Source organism: Molossus molossus, unplaced genomic scaffold, assembly GCF_014108415.1.
Source record: "Molossus molossus isolate mMolMol1 unplaced genomic scaffold, mMolMol1.p scaffold_m16_p_3, whole genome shotgun sequence".
In the NCBI taxonomy this organism is placed as follows: Eukaryota; Metazoa; Chordata; class Mammalia; order Chiroptera; family Molossidae; genus Molossus; species Molossus molossus.
In genome coordinates this window covers 103,707,012-103,724,868 of record NW_023425366.1, presented here as the reverse complement: position 1 = coordinate 103,724,868, position 17,857 = coordinate 103,707,012, and the positions used below count along the sequence as shown (strand labels likewise).

The window sequence follows — 17,857 nt, the reverse complement described above, 5'->3', positions numbered from 1 at the left end:
CATTTAAAAAAAAAATTTTTTTTCTTTATTGATTTTAGAGAGAGAGGAAGTGAGAGGGAGAGACAGAAACATCGATGAGAGAGCACATTGACTGGCTGCCTCCTGCATGCCCCCCACTGGGGATCGGGCCCACAACCTGGGCATGTGTCCTGACTGGGAACAGAACTGACAACCTCTTGGTGCATGGGTCAATGCTCAACCACTGAGCCCTGTTCATTTTCAACCAGACAATATCTTGCAAGTTAATAACATTCCGCAATTTTGTTTTAACATTTACTGAGTCCTCAGTAAGTGCATTTACTGTGTCATAACCACCTTTCCTACATCAGCTACTCTTTTCACCTCGTCACGACTCCGTGAGGGAAGGGGTAGTATTAGCCCGTTGTGTGGGTGAGGGCACCAAGCACAGAGGGGTTGAGTACCTCACAGAAAGCTGCTCAGCAAAGTGCCCGCTCCCTGTCATTCTGCCTCGATTCCCACAGATGCAATGCTGTGAAGCCGGAAGCTGTCGTCTGCCCTGTGGCACTGCGCCTTGTACATCAGGAGTGAGGCGGGACCGAATGGCTCTCTCTGTAACTGCGGCACCCACACTGCCACTCTGGCCTTGGCACACGCGTCTCCCTTTCTAGGCAGCTGGCGGCTGACCGTGCTTGGCCCTCTCCGGAGATGCCCGCTGGCTGATCGGGGAGGGGGCTCCAATGAAGTGAGCATCCAGGAGGACCTGCTAGGCTTCCGACTCCCCAGCAGTCCTGCCAAACTCTGAGGGGACATCAGGGACACAGGGCCACGGGTCCAGCGCACTGCGCGGCCTGTGAGCAGGTCCGCGGGGGGAAGCGGACGCGGGAGGAGCAGAATGCGCTGACACGGAAGGCAGCGGCAGCGAGTGTTTTATCCTCTCCGCACCTCTCAGCTTTGTGGATTGAACAATGCATTTTCTGACTACGGGAACAAAGAAGAGGTGAGAACAAGAAACTTCAGGAAGAACGGGGGACGTTAAAAAGAGCTGTGTTTGCTGTGTATGAAAGCATTTTAAAGGCGATTCCATGGTGAGATCACAGCAAGGACAAGAGAAAGCAGAAGACGAAGAGAAGCAGGGAGAGATGTGAGGTGCACACACCAGTGTTCAGCTCATTATGTCACGGGGAGCCGTGCTGCATGCGAGCCGCCTTGGAAGGGAAAGCGGTCTCTGCTCTCGACTCTTTGTTAAATCCCTCTCCTCCGCTTCTTCCATTCAAATGTCACCTTTTAGCCCTGGCCGGTTTAGCTCAGCAGTTAGAGCATCGGCCTGCAGACCGAAGGATTGCAGGTCCGAGTCTCAGTCAAGGGCACGTATCTGGGTGGCAGGTTTGAGCCCCAGCCCCAGTCTGGGTCATGCTGGAGGCAACCAATTGTCTCTCTCACACTGATGTCTCCCTCTCTCTGTCTCTGTCTCTCTCTCTCTGCCCCCCCTCTTCCCTCTCTTACACTCTATCTAAAAAATAATGGAAAAATATCCTCGGGTAAGGATTAACAAAAAAATAAAATAAAATAAAATTTCACCTTTTAAAACATAGATACAAATAGCCCAAACCAACAGAGAAACATAATGCCTATAGGTGATGCCTCCAAGTTGTTACCTCAAATTACAGGACTGTTTGCCTATCGTGCCCCATCAAAAGGCAGTTAGAAGTCTAGTATTTGCAGTTGATTCTAATAATAACATGTGAATTTAAGCGATAAAATTTGCCTACAGGCTGCAGTGTGTTTTTCTTTCATTACGTTTCTTATTTACTGTGATATTGATTCTGAATGCTCTGAAGCCAGCAAACCTCTTCCTTGAAATAGCAAAAGCCACAGTCATTGGGGGGAGGGGGAGGAGCCAAACAGCACACAAGACACGTAAAGTCCCGGGGAGAACAGGGTCACATCTTGGCACTTGGTCACTTCAGTGTTTTTTTAAACACAATTGGCAGCCAGAAATGGAATAACTGGAGCAAGGCATCTGGTCAGTGCACCATCCTTTGGTATTGGGGACCTCTGCATGCACAGCCCTGAATTCTCCAAGGTCAAAGGCAGCGTGGATCCTAAGCACAAGGACTTTATACATGCTCACAACAAATGGTTCGTGTTAAAGTGTTATGTAGCATAAAAGTGTTCTATAAAGAGCAGCTTTGATTAGGGTCCAAAAGGCCTGCAGAACCTAACACGTCCCTTCTAACCCAGGGCTATCCAGACATATAACACCTGGAAGCACGGGCACTAACCAGTCAAAACAGATGTGAGCTGGACCACAACCCCTACACATGCTCTGCTAATACCCACCCACCATCACACCTGATTCCCACACTGTGCACTCCACTCATGTGGGCCAAAGACAAGCAAAAGTGCTACTGATTTTAGGTGCACACAGAGAGTGCACAGGGCAGGAATGTTTTGATCTAGAAAAAGATAGAAATGGAAAGGTGTCAAGAAGAAGGGCGTCACTGGGCCAGGTGCATCCTGTGCTCTTACCTTGAGTCAGAGACACACCTGGTCAGGAGCACATACCTCGAGCTACTGCATGACATCAGGGTAAATAGTTAATATGAATAACAATAACCTCTACCCAACAGGACAGTTTGGATATTTAAGTAAGATAGCACATGCTAAGCACTTAGCTCTATGCCTGGCACACAGCAAGCCTTCAACGATGGTTAAAATAATTATTCATTTTTATTATGCATATAGTTTTATGTAGGTGAAGGAAGACCAGAGATGTCTTGGGAAACAAAGAGATGACTCATAAGGGTGTAGGTGGGGAGCAGAGAAAGGATTCAGGGGTGAACTGGAAGGGAGGGGGAGCACAGGAGGGAGGCCTGGGGTGTGTGCAGGGAGCAGGCCTGAGAGGCTGGTTCCAGGACTGGGATTGCTGAGCTGGGCCTCAGCTCAGGTCATTCTGGCTGTGCTGCCACAGGCAAGGCACTGGCCTCTCCGAACTTCATCTCCTTTTAAAAATAACTATCGAGCCCTGGACAGTTTGACTCAGCGGTTAGAGCACCGGCCCGCGGACCAAAGACTCTCAGATTTGATTCTGGTCAAGGGCACATAACCAGAGGCAACCAATCGGTATGTATTTCTCACATTGATGTTTCTCTCTCTCTAAAAATTTTTTTTCTTTGTTGATTTTAGAGAGAGAGGAAAGGAGAGGGGGAGAGAGATAGAAACATCGACTAGAGAGAAAATCAGCTGGCCGCCTCCTGCATGCCCCCCACTGGCGATTTGGCCCACAACCTGGGCATGTGCCCTGATCAAGGAATCAAACCGGTGACCTCTTGGTGCATGAGTCAACGCTCAACCACTGAGCCACACCGGCCAGGCTTCTCTCCCTGCCACTCAGTCTGAAAATAAATGAAAAAAAAATCCTGGGGTGAGTATTAAAAACAAATAAATAAATACCGATGGCCAGAGTCAGAGGGTGCAGTCATGACCCAAGGGGGCATGTGCTCTGGTGGCCAGGCAAGGGGACAACTTGTCGTGCCCGCTCAGCGTTTGCCCGCAGCCTCAGCCTCGGCCCCTGGACATCCTGCATGGGTAATTAATTGTTACGGGGAATAACCAGGGAATTCCCTTTTCACTGTATGCAACGTTTGACGCATTTATACGTCCCACTCGGTTAACAGGTTAACTAGCAGGCGCACTGGTACGGATGTCCCCCCTGTGGAAGAGAAGCAGGGAATGAGTGGCCAGGCAGGACTCAGGATTCTGAAGGCATCTGTTTTGCCCTAACGGGTTGCTCTAGGTCGAGTGCTTCTTGCTGGCACAGCCCCGCACAGCCCTGCAGCACAGCCTGAGGTCAGAGCCTCTGTCCAGCAAGCTGACCAGAGCTCACAGCTAACGGGATCTAAAGACACTCCTGCCAATGTTACCTCATGTTTACCACAAAATAAGATCAAAGCTCGAATGCTGCTTTTCTAAGAAGATGAAAATGGTTAAGATCCCCCTTTCCCTACAACTTTGTCTACCCACCCCACCCCTCCTTCTGTCAGCCCCGCCCCCAGCCCCTCCCTCTGCCTCATTGTCAACCCCGCCCCATCCCAACCCTCCTCCACTGTCAACCCTGCCCCATCCCCTCCCTCTGCCTCACTGTCGGCCCCGCCTCCATCCCCTCCCTCTGTCTCACTGTCGGCCCCGCCCCCATCCCCTTCCGCTGCCTCAGTGTCAGCCCCGCCCCCATCCCCTCCCTCTGCCTCACTGCCGGCCCCGCCTCCATCCCCTACCTCTGCCTCACTGTCAGCCCCGCCCCATCCCAACCCTCTGCCACTGTCAACCCTGCCCCATCCCCTCCCTCTGCCTCACTGCCGGCCCCGCCCCCATCCCCTCCCTCTGCCTCACTGCCGGCCCCGCCCCCATCCCCTCCCTCTGCCTCACTGCCGGCCCCGCCCCCATCCCCTCCCTCTGCCTCACTGCCGGCCCCGCCTCCATCCCAACCCTCTGCCTCGCTGTCAACCCTGCCCCATCCCCTCCCTCTGCCTCACTGTCAGCCCTGCCCCCAACCCTCCCTCTGCCTCACTGTCAGCCTGGCTCCCCCATCACTGGCAGGGCTGTTCAAGGAGCCTTCCACATCCTTCCAGCTCGGAGGGTTGTCAGAAAACATCAAAGACTTTGCCTGTTCACACTGTCCCTCCTCAGTCCTGTGGCCTGGCAAGGCCTGCCACCTCTGCCCGGGGCTCCTCTCTGACCCTCCAATCTGCCCATCAATTCCTACAGGGTGATCCTATCTGCACATGTCCCTCTGTGTGCACCAAGCATCTCTGCCTCAAGATCTGGACTCCTGGGCTACCCGCACGGCCATTCCTCCCACTTCCATGTGTCCAAATCCTAACCATCTCGTCCAGCTCCAGTGCCCCATCCTTCACAGAGGCCTCGGTTATCTCCCAAACTTGTGGAAAGGCCACGTGCAAATCCCACTGATGTTGCCACATTAAGAGTCCATTGTGTGCTTGTCCACGCAGCCCTTCCCTTCTGGAGCCCTTCCCTGTGGCTACTAGTGTGCGGTGGTTCTGGGCATGACTCTGCCCTCCTGGTCACAGCTGACGTCCAAGGAAGGGCATCTGAGCCAGTCTAGAGCATCATTCCCCTTCCCTGGGATTCCCCCAGAGAGGCGGTCCTGCCCCTTTCCAAGGGCTGGAGCTGCCATCCAGTATCAAATATGGTGTCTCTGCAGCCTATTTCCCCAGGAGGGCTTGGGAACTGGAGGCGGCGGTCTTCACAAGCTGACAGGGAAGGAGGGGCTGAGACAGCAGAGACCCAGACAGAGGGCCCTGGCAGGCCGGAGCGCCTGGGCCTGACCCTGCCTTGGCCTGGCCTCACTCCTGTCCCTAGATCGTGTCAGACCCTCTATCATCTGCTTCCAATCTGATGGGCACCCAAAGTCTGATCACAGGGCAAAACCCTGCATCATACTTTTTGTATCTGCGTACCACTGGGATGCACCCGATTCCTTTCGGTATCTCAGTCCTGGTCTGAGGCCAAAACAAAAACTTACCCTTTCCTGCAGGCTAGGCTGAAAGATTAAAATTAATTAGATTTTTTTTTTTAGAGAGGATGTCACATGAATGGAGTAAATGACCAAAAAAAAAAAAAAAAGCTAGCTTGAACATGTGTTTACCATAACTCAAGCAATTGTACTCTTTGGCATTTATCTCAGAGAAATGAAAATTTATTTTCACACAAATATCTGTACACGTATGTTCATAGCAACATTATTTGTAAAAACCCCAAACTGAAACAACTCAGATGCTAGACAAACTGTGGCAAACCCGGACCAGGGAGCACCAGGCAGAGATAAAGCGGAAGGGACTCGGGATGCTTGCCACAGTGTAGGCGGGTCACAAGGGGCTGCTGCTGAACGCGAGCAGCCGACCACAAACGTTATGTGCCCGGTGGCTCAATGTCTACAACATCCTTGAAATAAGAAAAGTATTGAGACAGAGAACAAATTAGGGTTGTCAGGGGTCAGGGATGGAGGTGGTCCAAAGGAATAGCATGGGGGAGCTTTGTTCTGTATCTCAATTGTGGTGGTGGTTACAGAAATCTATCTGTGTGATCAAACTGTACAGAATTACCTACCCCCACACAGGAGCATGTTAAAGTGGTGATATCAGAGTGAAGCTCCCTAGATTGACTGAAGTCAATTTCCTGGTTGTGATCAGGTACTGGAGTTCGACAAGATGCTACTACGGGAGAACCGAATGAAGAGTACAGGAGACCTCTTGTACATTCTAGCAATTTTTTGTGAATTTATAACTATTTCAAAATAACAGGATTTTTTTGTTGTTGTTGTTTTTTGGCTGTTGCTGGTTTTTTAAAGCCAGTGAGCACAGGGAGCGTCAGCTGGGGTTCTCATGTTATCTCTTGTGTAAAGATACACCCTCCCTCTCCGCCTCTCCTCCCCACGGCTTAAAAACACACAAGAAGAAATGTAAATGCACAACCCGTCTGCGATTACAGACCCACAGAGCAAATGCTGTCACACTGCAGTGATCTGGTTGGGGACAGAAACAAGTATTATTTCTGACGCAAAAGGCTCTTTACATACGGGGAAAGGCAGATGATGTTCTAATAAGGAAGCCTGGCCCGGCATGAAAATGTGTGATAACGAGGTATCTCGTGGCCACTTCACCGGGAGCCTCACCAACGCACAGGAAAAACGTTATCTTCCCCAAACACAAGACTCCTCCTATCGCTGTAATTATAAACCAAGAAGAAAAGTAAACAATGGCAGTGTGCTTCCCCAAAATCCCTTTTGAAAGTCCAGAGGGTATATCCTTTCCCTTAAAAAAAGTTTCCTAACTCGAGCCTTCCTGCTTTCAACCTTTGAACACACCAACCAAGATAAGAGCTTGATCAGGTGTGTGTGTTCCACAGAGAACTGTCTGTGACAAGGTGTACAGCTGTCCAGATCACTCAGGGACCTGAATGACAATTATTGGAGATAGGCATTTTTTGAGTTCTAAACCAAAATAACTATAGAGTAGAAGCCAAAATATGTATGTACAGTGATGCCAGATACAAAAACTCCCAGGATGATGCCAGAGAAAACAGAAAAGAAAACTTTGCACAGGTGCAGTATAAAGGCACCTGTTCAGCAATCACTATAACCTAACAGTGTGCAAGGCCCTCAGAATACAGCACAGAAGGAGCCATAGTCCTTGCCCTCAAGGGTCTCACAGTTTAGAGATGGGCAAGTATACAAATGCAATACAGCGTGCCAAGTGCTACACCAAACTACAAGCTGGTGCCCTTGGAGCAGAGAGAAATCTTGGAAGGCTTCCCAGAGTGGGTGAGACAGGAGTAGAATGTGGAGGAAAGAGCTGGAGCTAGCAAGTCAAATAACGCCATGAGCACATTCAACAGTCATGCCCTTCAATACACTGCCAGGATGTGAACTCTGGGCTTTTGCAAATATTATCTCTAAACCTCACAGTCTAAACCCTGCAGAAAAGCCACTTTTATTTCCAATTTACTCAAGATCAGAAAAGGTCAGTACCTTGGGTCAAGACCACACAGGATTTGAGTCCACTTTTTTCACCACATGCTATTGCTTAAGCACAAAGAAGGTAATAAGGTAAGTTTTACAAAAAGAAAAAAAAAAGTAGTTAAAAACAATTGATAAGACTTATTTTAAAAATGTATTAAGGATTATAATAGTAGAAATGAAGAAACCTCTAATATTATTTTAAGGGAAACTAGGAGGCTGAAGTTACCTTTTTTTTCTTTATTGATTTTAAAGAGAGAGAAAGGGAAAGAGAGAGAGAGAAACATTGATGAGAGAGAAGATCAATTGGCCGCCTCCTGCATGCCCCCCACTGGGGATGAGGCCCACAACCTGGGCATGTGCCCTGACCGGAATTGAACTGGCAACCCCCTGGTGCATGGTTTGATGCTCAACCACTGAGCCACACCGGCTGAGCTGATGTTATTTTTGAGGTTTGAAGGCACACTAAACTTCCATAGGAATTTGGACTTAACATACCTAAGAAAGTGAACCCAGTCCCTTTCCCAAACCCATCATTCCTACTGTATTCCTTTTCTTAATGAACACTACCACAACCTGCCCTGTCACCCAAGCCAGAGCCCTGGGTGTCCTCTGTGACTCCTCCAACCATTCCATCCTCCTTCATAACCAAGCTGTCCTTATGGGATTCACCCTCAGTGTTTCGTAGGAAAACAATAAATTCAAATCAGTGGTCAAAGGATGGATTCTTAAATAAAATGCGATAACCAGACTTTGAGACAAGAGTCTCTGTGTGGAAACTCTCAGGCCTTAATATAAAAATATCTATTTGGAATTTATTTTTAAAAGAAATAATTACCTGTGGAAAAACATACATGAATATTTGTACCATCTAGGGATAATAAATGCTTTTCTTAAAACATTATCAAAAGAAAAAACACTGATTTGAGGATATAAAATGTAAAATTTATGTTTGTCAAAAAATAGTTTAAATAAATTAAAGTAAAAAGCACAAATTGAGAGAAATATCTATAAAATGACTCTAAAGGAGTTTATACAGTTTTTAAAATTCAATAACATAAAGATGAATACCTCAATAGAAAAAGGAATAAGGGGTCATCAACAGATAAATCCCTAAAACAGAAATACCGTCTAACATATCATCACTATTATTTAAACAATGCAGATTTTAAAATATGGTTTTTTTTCCCATTCCTCAGAATAGCAAAGATGACAATGACTAATAAGATTGTGTTGGGGAGGATACAAAAGATCCATTTTCATACACTTCTCATGGGACAGTACCACATATCTATAACAATTTATCAATTCATATTAAAGGTTCTTAAAAATAAATATGAAACTTTCAGGATAAGGAATTTAACTCATGAATCAGACATTGTACCTTACTCAGAAGCCACTGAAAACTACAGTAAAGGGATTTAAAAAATAAAATGAACCCATCCATAACCTTCCAGTTTAGGCAAAACACAAGAAGTATCAACCACAACCCTGGGAAAGCTGGAAAGCAATTCACAGGGTAAACACAGTGACAGATGTGTCAGACCCCTGTGCTGTCCAAACCAGGATGTCCAACCCAGCTCTCAGAGAGGGAGACAGAGAGAGAGAATAAAAAACACAGTGTCGCCTGGCCAGTGTGGCTCAGAGCATCGACTCATGTACCAAGAAGTCGCCGGTTTGATTCCCAGTCAGGGCACATGTCCAGGTTGTAGGCCAAATCCCCAGTGGGGGGCATGCAGCAGATGGCCAATGGATGTTCTCTCTCATCGGTGTTTCTCTCTCTCTCTTTCTCTAAAATCAATAAAGAAAAATAAAATAAAATAAAAATACAGTGTTGCCCTGGCCAGTTTGGCTCAGTGGTTAGAGAGTCCGCCCATGGACCCAAGAGTCGAGGGTTCAATTCTGGCCAAGGGCACCTACCTTGGTTGCACGGTTCGTCCCTGGCCTGGGTTGGAGTCATGCTGGAGGAAACCAATCAATGTGTCTCTCTCATATCGATGTTTCTCTCTCTCTCTCTCTCCCTCCCTCCCTCCTATTCTATCTGAAGATAAAGAAAAAATATCCTCTGGTGAGGATTAAAAATAAAAAATACAGTGTTAACTTTTCCATTTTAATTATTTTAAGTTCACTGGCATTAAGTACATTCACATTGTTGTGCAACTATCAGCCCATCCAATTCCAGAACTTCTTCATCTTCGCAGACTAGACTCACTCAACAATAACCCTCCATTCCCACACGCCCAGCCCCTGGGGCTGCGCAACCACCTCTGAGGGTAATCCCGAGCACACGGGTTCACTGGTCATCCACGAAAAGCATCCAACATGGGAGATAGAAACTAAACAACAAAAAGAAGAAAACAACTTGTGGGAACAGACTATGCAGGGAGAAAAACTAACAAGCAAAAACAAAACAAAACATAATTAATATCCTCCAAGAGATAAGAAAATATCTTGCCTTCATTAAATAAGAACAATATGCCATAAAAAGGAAATTTCAGAGACTAAAAATGGGCACTTGAAAATAAACCCATGATGGCAGAAATGATAAAAAGTACTGACTAGAAGGGAAGAAAGAGAAAATGGACAGCACAGCCAATGATACGATAGCAGAGAGGAGATAAAAAAGTTAGGGGTTCCATCTAGGAGGTTAGTAACAGAAAAATGGGAGATACTGAAAGAGAGAATAGAAAACAATGGGGAGGAATTATCACTGAAATATTCCAAGATGTTTTCCAAAAACTGATAGACATTAGAACCCAGGCTGAAATCACTAAATGTCAGCCCAATGGATATTAACTGATTCACCCCAGGGCTCATCATTGTGAATTCCAAAACTCTGGGGACAAAATGAAGATTCTGCAAGCTTTATGAAAGAAAAAAGATAACACACAAAAGATCTGGAACTTGAATGCCACTGGTTTTTGTTTGTTTGTTTGTTTAATCATTTTTATTGATTTTAGAGGAAGGGGGTAGAGAGAGAGAAACATTGAGGTGAGAGCTAACATCAATTGGCTGACTCCTCACACCCCTCTACCAGAGATGTATTCTTGGTGAGAATGGAGCCCCCCACCTTTTGGTACACAGGATGGAGCCCAACCAACTGAGCCACACCAGCCAGGATGCCATTGGTTCTTTTAAAAAAACAAAAACAAAAAACATTGAAAGACAGAAGAGATTGGAGCAAAACCATCACAATTCTGAAAGAAGGTGATACCTAACTCAGCAGGCTACCATTCACATAGATTAGCATAAAGCTTTTTTCAGACATGGATCATCTCAAAAGATGCTTATCTTCCTTTTAGTCTGTCTAAAGAAGTTTCTAGTTGTATGTTTCACCTAAATAAGCATGTAAACCAAGAAAAAAAGAGGCATGGAATGCAGCCGGGTGGGGAGCGAAGGAGCAGCCCGGGAGCACGGCGAAGGACAGCCAAGGGCGCGCAGGCACTGGGGCACTGCGTCCTCAGCAGAGCAGTGGACCTGACGGCAGACACATCGAGGGTTGTCTGCATGATCTCTCCTGCAAAAGTACCTCATGTTAGGCTAGGGATACACTGTCTGAATGAGACAAGAACTTTTAATATGGAGTGATCATTTGTTCTCCAGAAACGCGATACTGACCCACAAAAAGTAAATGAAAGTGTCTTTTCCTCTGTATCCTCACCAACACCGACTCTTTATCATCTTTGCTGTTCTGATGAATCAAATGATGTCTGAATGAGGATAGATTATCCCCATTCTGCCCTATAATTGGGTGTTCTAAACACAGGCTGACAAAGTTCGAGCTCTCTCTGCATGCCTGCTGCTGGGATCCACTGGGGACATTCATTTCATCCCTCAGATATGATCTGCTTTGACCTCCTCCTGGAGGTCAGAGGCAGAAATCACAAAGCAGCCATTCCACCTGTCCAGACTTTTGCTTTACATCCACTACTGGGTTCACACAATAGCCCTGCCAGATGCCCCCACTGGAATGAGCCCTGTGTTTCCCTGAGCTCTCTCGTGACTTCACTGTCTTTTCCAGAAGAAGCTTTTGTAAACTTTTAGGATGGCACATAGGTCAATGTTCTAGTTCTTGTTCTGGTAGGTTAATGAGCATTTATTAATAAGTGCATTAAAAAAAAAAAAAAAAAAAGAGCCAAGAAAACTGAGCAAAAAGAAAAAAGTAAAATGATCAATTATCATTATTTGAAGATGAACTGATATTATACATAGAAAGCTCTAAAGAATACACACATACACAAAAAACTACTAGAAGTTATAATTAAGTTTAGAAAAATAGGATGTAAGATCAATGTACCAAAATTAGTTGCAGTTGCAATTCTATACACTAGCAATGAATAGTCCAAAACTAAAATTAAGAAAACAATCCACTTGTCTGGCTGGTGTGGCTCAGTGGTTGAGTGTCAACCCATGCACCAAGAGGTCGCTGGTTTAATTCCTGGTCAGGGCGCATGCCCAGGTTGTGGGCTGAATCCCCAGTAGGGGGCATGCAGGAGGCGACCAATGGATGTTCTCTCTCATCGATGTTTCTATCTCTCTCTCCCTCTCCCTTCCTCTCTCTAAAATCAATAACGAAAATAAAAAGAAAAAAAATCCACTTAAGATAGCATAAAAAATAATAAAGTATTTAATGATAAATTTAACCAAAGCAGTACAAGATTTGTATATTGAAACTACAAAACTTGCTGAAAGAGTTTAGAGAAGGTCTAGATAAACAGAAAGACACCCCATGTTTATCGAGCGGAAGCATTAATACTGTTAAGTTGACAATGCTCCTCAAACTGACCTTGAGATTGGATGCAATCCCTAACAAAATTACAACTGCCTTTTTGCAGAAATGGCCAAGTGGGTCCTCAATTTCATATGTCGACTCGCAGGGCCCAAATAGACAAGACAGTCTTGAAAAAGAAGAATCCGGTTGGAAGACCCACACCTTCTGATTTTAAAACTTACTGCAAAGGAACCGTTATTGAGACAGTGTGGTACTGGCGCAAGGCTAGACCCACAGATCAGTGAAACAGGAATTAGAGTCCAGAAAGTAACCCTCCTCACTGTTACAGTCAGCTGATTTTTTATTAGGGTGCCATGACCATTCATTGGGGAAAGAATAATCTTTTCAATAATTGGCACTGGGACAACTGAATATCCTCATGGAAATAAAGTGAATTAACCCCCTAACTCAAAGCACATACAAACACAAACTTACAATCAATAAAGACCTACATGTAAGGGCTAAAACAATAAGACTCTTAGAAGAAAACATGGGTGTAAATCTTTGTGACCTTGGATTAGGCCACAGTTTCTTAGATGTGACACCCAAAGCTCAAGCACCCAATGGAAAAACAGACAAACTGGACTTGACCAAAATGTAAAACTCGGTGCATCAAAGTACACTGAAGAAAGTGAAAAGACAGTCCACAGAATGGAAGAAAATATCTACAGGTGTATTTGCAAAAAAAATATTTACAGAATATATTTGATAAGAGTACAGAACCAGAATATATAAAAAACAATTACAACTAAAAATAAAAAGGCAAAGAACCCATTTTCAAAATGGCCAAGAGCTATAATAGACAGTTTTCCAAACAAGATAGACTTGATAGCAAATAAGCACATAAAAAGATGCTCAGCCCTGGCTGGTTTGGCTCAGCAGTTAGAGTGTCAGCCCACACACCAAAGGGCAGTAGGTGTGATTCTCAGTCAAGGGTAATTACCTGAGTTGGATTTTCAATCCCCGGCTCTGGTTGGGGTGCGTGCAGGAGGCAACCAATCGATGTGCCTTTTTCACATCAATGTTTCTCTCTCTCTCCTTCTCTCCCCCTTCTTCCCTTCCTTCCACTCTCGCTAAAAAATAAATGAAAAAAATATCCTCAGGTGAGGATGAAAAAAAGATGCTCAAAATAATTAGTCATTGGACAAATAAATCAAAGATACCACCCACTAGGTTGGCCATAACTAAAGGAAGAGGGAAAATAAATGTTGGTGAGACTGTGGACAAATGAGAACCCTCACACATGGCTGGTAGGAATGCAAAATGATTCCAGTGCTGGGAAAAACAGCCTGGTTGTGGAAAACAATCTGATGGTTTCTCAAAAAATTAACCATAGAATTATTATATGGCCCAGCAATTTCACGCCTAAATATATACCTAAGAAAATTAAAAACATGTCCGCATATAAATGTATATATGGATATTCATAGCAGTATTATTCCCAATAGCCAAGAAGTGGGAACAGCCCAAATATCCATCAACTGATGAATGGATAAGTCAGATGTTCCATGTCCACACAACTAACTGTAGCTCAGCCGTAAAAAAGGAATGAAGTCCTGGTACATGCTACAACATGGATCAACGCAGAAAACATGATGGTAAGTGAAAGAAGCCATACACAAAAGGATACACAGTGTAAATTTTATTCATACCGATGGTCCAGGATAGGCAAATTCATGGAGACAGAACGTACTTGAATGGTTGCCCGAGCAACTGGGAGAGATTGCTAAGAGATTCAGGGTTTCTTTTGGGAAAATATTCTGGAATTAGTGGCAACAGTCGCCAAACATGGTGAGTATACTGAAAGCCACTGAATGGTACACTTTATGATGGTGCATTTTATGTTAAGTGAATTGCATCTCAATTAAAATAAGGGAAAATCAACAAAAGCTATGGGGAGTGTCAAGAATTATGATCGATATAATTCTGTGTACCCTTAACCCCTCAAACAAATGTCAAGGCAAAAAATGCTGAGGACCTGAAGGAAAAGCCAGTGGCTTGGGATAAGGCCAAGTAGGACCACACTCAAGAGTAATGGACCGATGCTGCTGGGAAAGGGAGGAGGAAGACTGGGGGAAGACTTCCAGTCTCTGATATGGAGACAACTGAGAAGAAGGTGAAGTTCATCACTGAGACAGGAAATCAGGGACGAGAAAGGTTTCCGAGACTGAGAGGAAAACGGAAGGTTATCCATTGGACCAGGTGCACGCGTGGTTTCAGAGGGGACCTGAGCAGCCATCAAGGAGATGGGGGACACAGGTGTGGACTCGGGGGAGAGGCTGAGTTGCCCTGGGCTGGAGGGACGGATTTGAGGACCATCAGAACGTGCACAGTGGAGGATCACCCAGTGTCCTGATGGTGAGGCTCATGAGTGCTGAGATCCTAATGGAAGCTGGAGCTGAGGAGGAGGAGGGTAGCGCCAGGGCTCGGGAAGAGAAGGAGGCCGGAAGGAGACTCCGGACCATGTCCAAGGCGGCCCGACTGGAGCAGGGAGTCGCCCAATGGACTTGGTGAGCAGTGATCAATGGCAGAGTTTGCCTGAGTGATTTCAGTTTCATGTACAAGGACTACAAAATATTGCACCTTACTTGGGCTTAAGTTAGGCCAATGTCAATATTCAAGCTTAATAAAACAAATTACTTAAAAAAAGCCCTGGCTGGTTTGGCTCAGCGGTTAGAGCGTCCGCCTGCGGTCGGGAGAGACCCGGGTTCGGTTCCCGCTAAGGGCATGTACCTCGGTTGCAGTTTGTCCCTGGCCCTGGTTGGTCGTGCGGGTGGCAGCCACTCGATGTGTCCCTTTCACATCAATGTTTCCCTCTCTCTCTCTTCCTCTCTCTCCCTCCCACTCTGTCTGTACAAAAAATGGAAAAATGTCCTTGGATGAGGATAAAAAAAAAAAAAGGCTAATAAGGGGACAATCCCGTCTCACCTGAGCACAGAGATCTTGGCCCCTGGCTGCATTCACACATTCCCTGAGCCAGCCCTTCTCCTTCTTCTGAACCAGCCTTTCATCTGGAATGGATGTGATCACACGTGGAAGCGGGGGGCTGTCGCTCCCCCACATGCTCAGTCTTGACCAGCCTGACAGCAGACCATTCTACCCTCATTAAAACGATGTTCCCGGAGCTTTATTATTTTTTTGCTAAAAAGGGAAATGTGGTGCTTCGCAGTTCAGAGGAAAAACGAGACCGTTGACTTCCTTTTACTACAGGGTCGTAACTATGTAAAACGTGCATTAAAAAGAGAGTGAGAACATGGGCAAATGAGCAGCTCTCGCAGGATATGTTTTTCCCCAATTATATGTGCTTTCTGATACACTCGAATTTTCCTACAAAGAGCATGCATTACTTTTAAGATCAGAAACATGGTAAAGCGGGGGGGGGGGGAATGTTTTAATCAAACTCAAAACAGAAGGCAAGCAGGGATAAAAAAATATTAATGCCAGACAAGTAAATGCAAGGCAAGAAAAAAAGGTATTTTTGAAGATAAAGGGAGCATAACATAATGGTAACAACCACCACTAACAATGAAGCCATGCAGATACAAATCTGTGTTGCCAAAGAAACTGACAAGATACAGAAATCAAACATTATTAAAAACATGGGAAGAAACAGTCATTGGAGAAGGTAATGTTAAAACACCGTTATCAAAAAGACTTAAGAAGACAAACTCATAGTCTATCTAAATACACATAATTGATGTCTGACAGGAATTCAATTCCATGATTACAGTGTGGGGGCTTTTATGTAAGTGTATAGAGAGCATTTACAAAACTCGGTAATACTAGTCACACGGAAAATCTCAATAAAGGAAAAAAAAATGTTACATTAAACACAAAATATAGAGGCTAGAGCCAGAGAAAGAAATGAAAGAAATAGCATTAATACAGTCCACTCCTGGTGCCCTAGGTATTTGGGGGGCACAGGAAAGGATGAATGGAAATTAAGTTTATGGTCGGAATGGACCAAACACCTCCTCTTGCTTTTTCTCACCCACTGAACATCTTCATTAAACCTGAAGCTGAACCATTGACTTCACTCAGTGGTTCTCAGTGTGGTCCCTGCACCAGGAGAATCACCAGGGGTTGGTGAGAAAGGAAAATCCCTCCGCCCCACCCAGACCTCCTGGAGCTGAACTTTCTCCAGGGCGGAGCTACAGAAGGTTCCCCGTAGAAGCATCTGATGCTGAAGATGTAGAGACACTCTGGCTCCCTCAGCCCTTGAGCAGCTGGCTCTGAGGGCTAGGTTTCTCACTGGTTCCCAGAGTCCCCCTGGGGTGAAGTTGCTGTCACCCACAGTAGCAATCTGCATGACACCCCCTTTAAGGGGTGCCTTCCCTTCCCAATCCTACTTCCCCCTCCCCTCTCCACTGCCACAATAAACGAATGCACTCCACTCTGTCTCAGGATCCGGGGAACCAGGCTAAGACATCTATTGGAGACCCCCGCTCTCGCAGAGCACGTGTTCCGGGTGAGGCTGGCTTGGTTGAGACCGGCTTGGCCCTCCGTTCCTTCCTCTCTGGCCGGGCTCTGCAGCGATTTCCTTGGGAGAGGGAGTCCCCCTGGAAGCGAGTCCTCACCCCAGTTCAGTCCAGCATTTGCAGTTCCCTCTTCTCTGGGGTTGCCAGCTCTTCTGAGTGGCACCAAGGCCAGCTACCAGCCAGGCCCTGTGGAGCAGAGTCCTGCCCGGAACCCGGAGCGCAGGTGGACAAGCCACGGCGCCTTCATGTGCTCCGGGAGGGTGGAGGGTGCGCGGCAGCACAGAGCAGAGCCTTTGGATGTCAGCAAAGGCTTTGAGGATGTGACACGCATGGGAAACCTGGGGAGCGATGGGACTTAGCCAGCAAGTGAGGGGGTGGGTAGTAGCAGGGACTCCCTGCAGGGAGGTGCCCTGGGCACACAGAGAGGGGCACTGTGTGCCAGGCAGACAGAGGCTTTGAGGAACTAAAACTACCTCCTTCTCGCAAAAAGACTCTCAATGTTAGTTTTAGAGGAATCTATAGATAATGAAATGGCCAGAGGTCAAGGGAGAAAAATGGGGATGTGAAAAATTCAGCAAATGACCCATCTGTCCTCCACATCTGGAGGCCCCGAGAGGGCAGTGCCCCGAGGGGCACATTGCCGAGTCCAGGCGCGCTCAAGGCCTCCGCGGGTAACTGCACTGTGGGTTCAGAAGGGGCAGGGGGACTTCAGCTGTCGGCCAGTGAAATGTGATCGGGTCACCCCTGAGCTCCTGAAGATAATGGGGTTTCAAGGAGGGCCTGTGGCTGGCCTGCCACCTCCTCCCCTCTCCTGACCAGGAGCACACAGGATGAGCCTCCGTACTCAGCATGCCGAGAGCAAGGGCTGTCGCCTGCCCCTTAATCCCGCAGGTGCTCGGAAGATAAACCTCCGTGGCCTGAAGCATGCACCTGGTTGGCTCTCTTTTCTGTCATTAGCTTGTGGGGGTTTCTCCCTGCTGTGGGCACCATGGATTCTGCAGGCTATGAGCCAACACAAAGGCACAATTAGCCAAACCAACCCCCTCCACCACCTCGACACTAGGCCTTTGTCTGCAAGGACTTCAAAGGGGTTTTGCTACTGCCGTCCACTAT

The 17,857-nt window shown here is 46.4% G+C and overlaps 1 protein-coding gene across 1 annotated transcript in view; it reads right to left on the bottom strand.

Annotated features, from left to right (window-relative positions):
* GALNT17 (polypeptide N-acetylgalactosaminyltransferase 17) overlaps positions 1-17,857 on the bottom strand; it is a 433,455-nt gene that overhangs the window by 204,649 nt on the left and 210,949 nt on the right. The gene's annotated exons all lie outside the window — the stretch shown is intronic.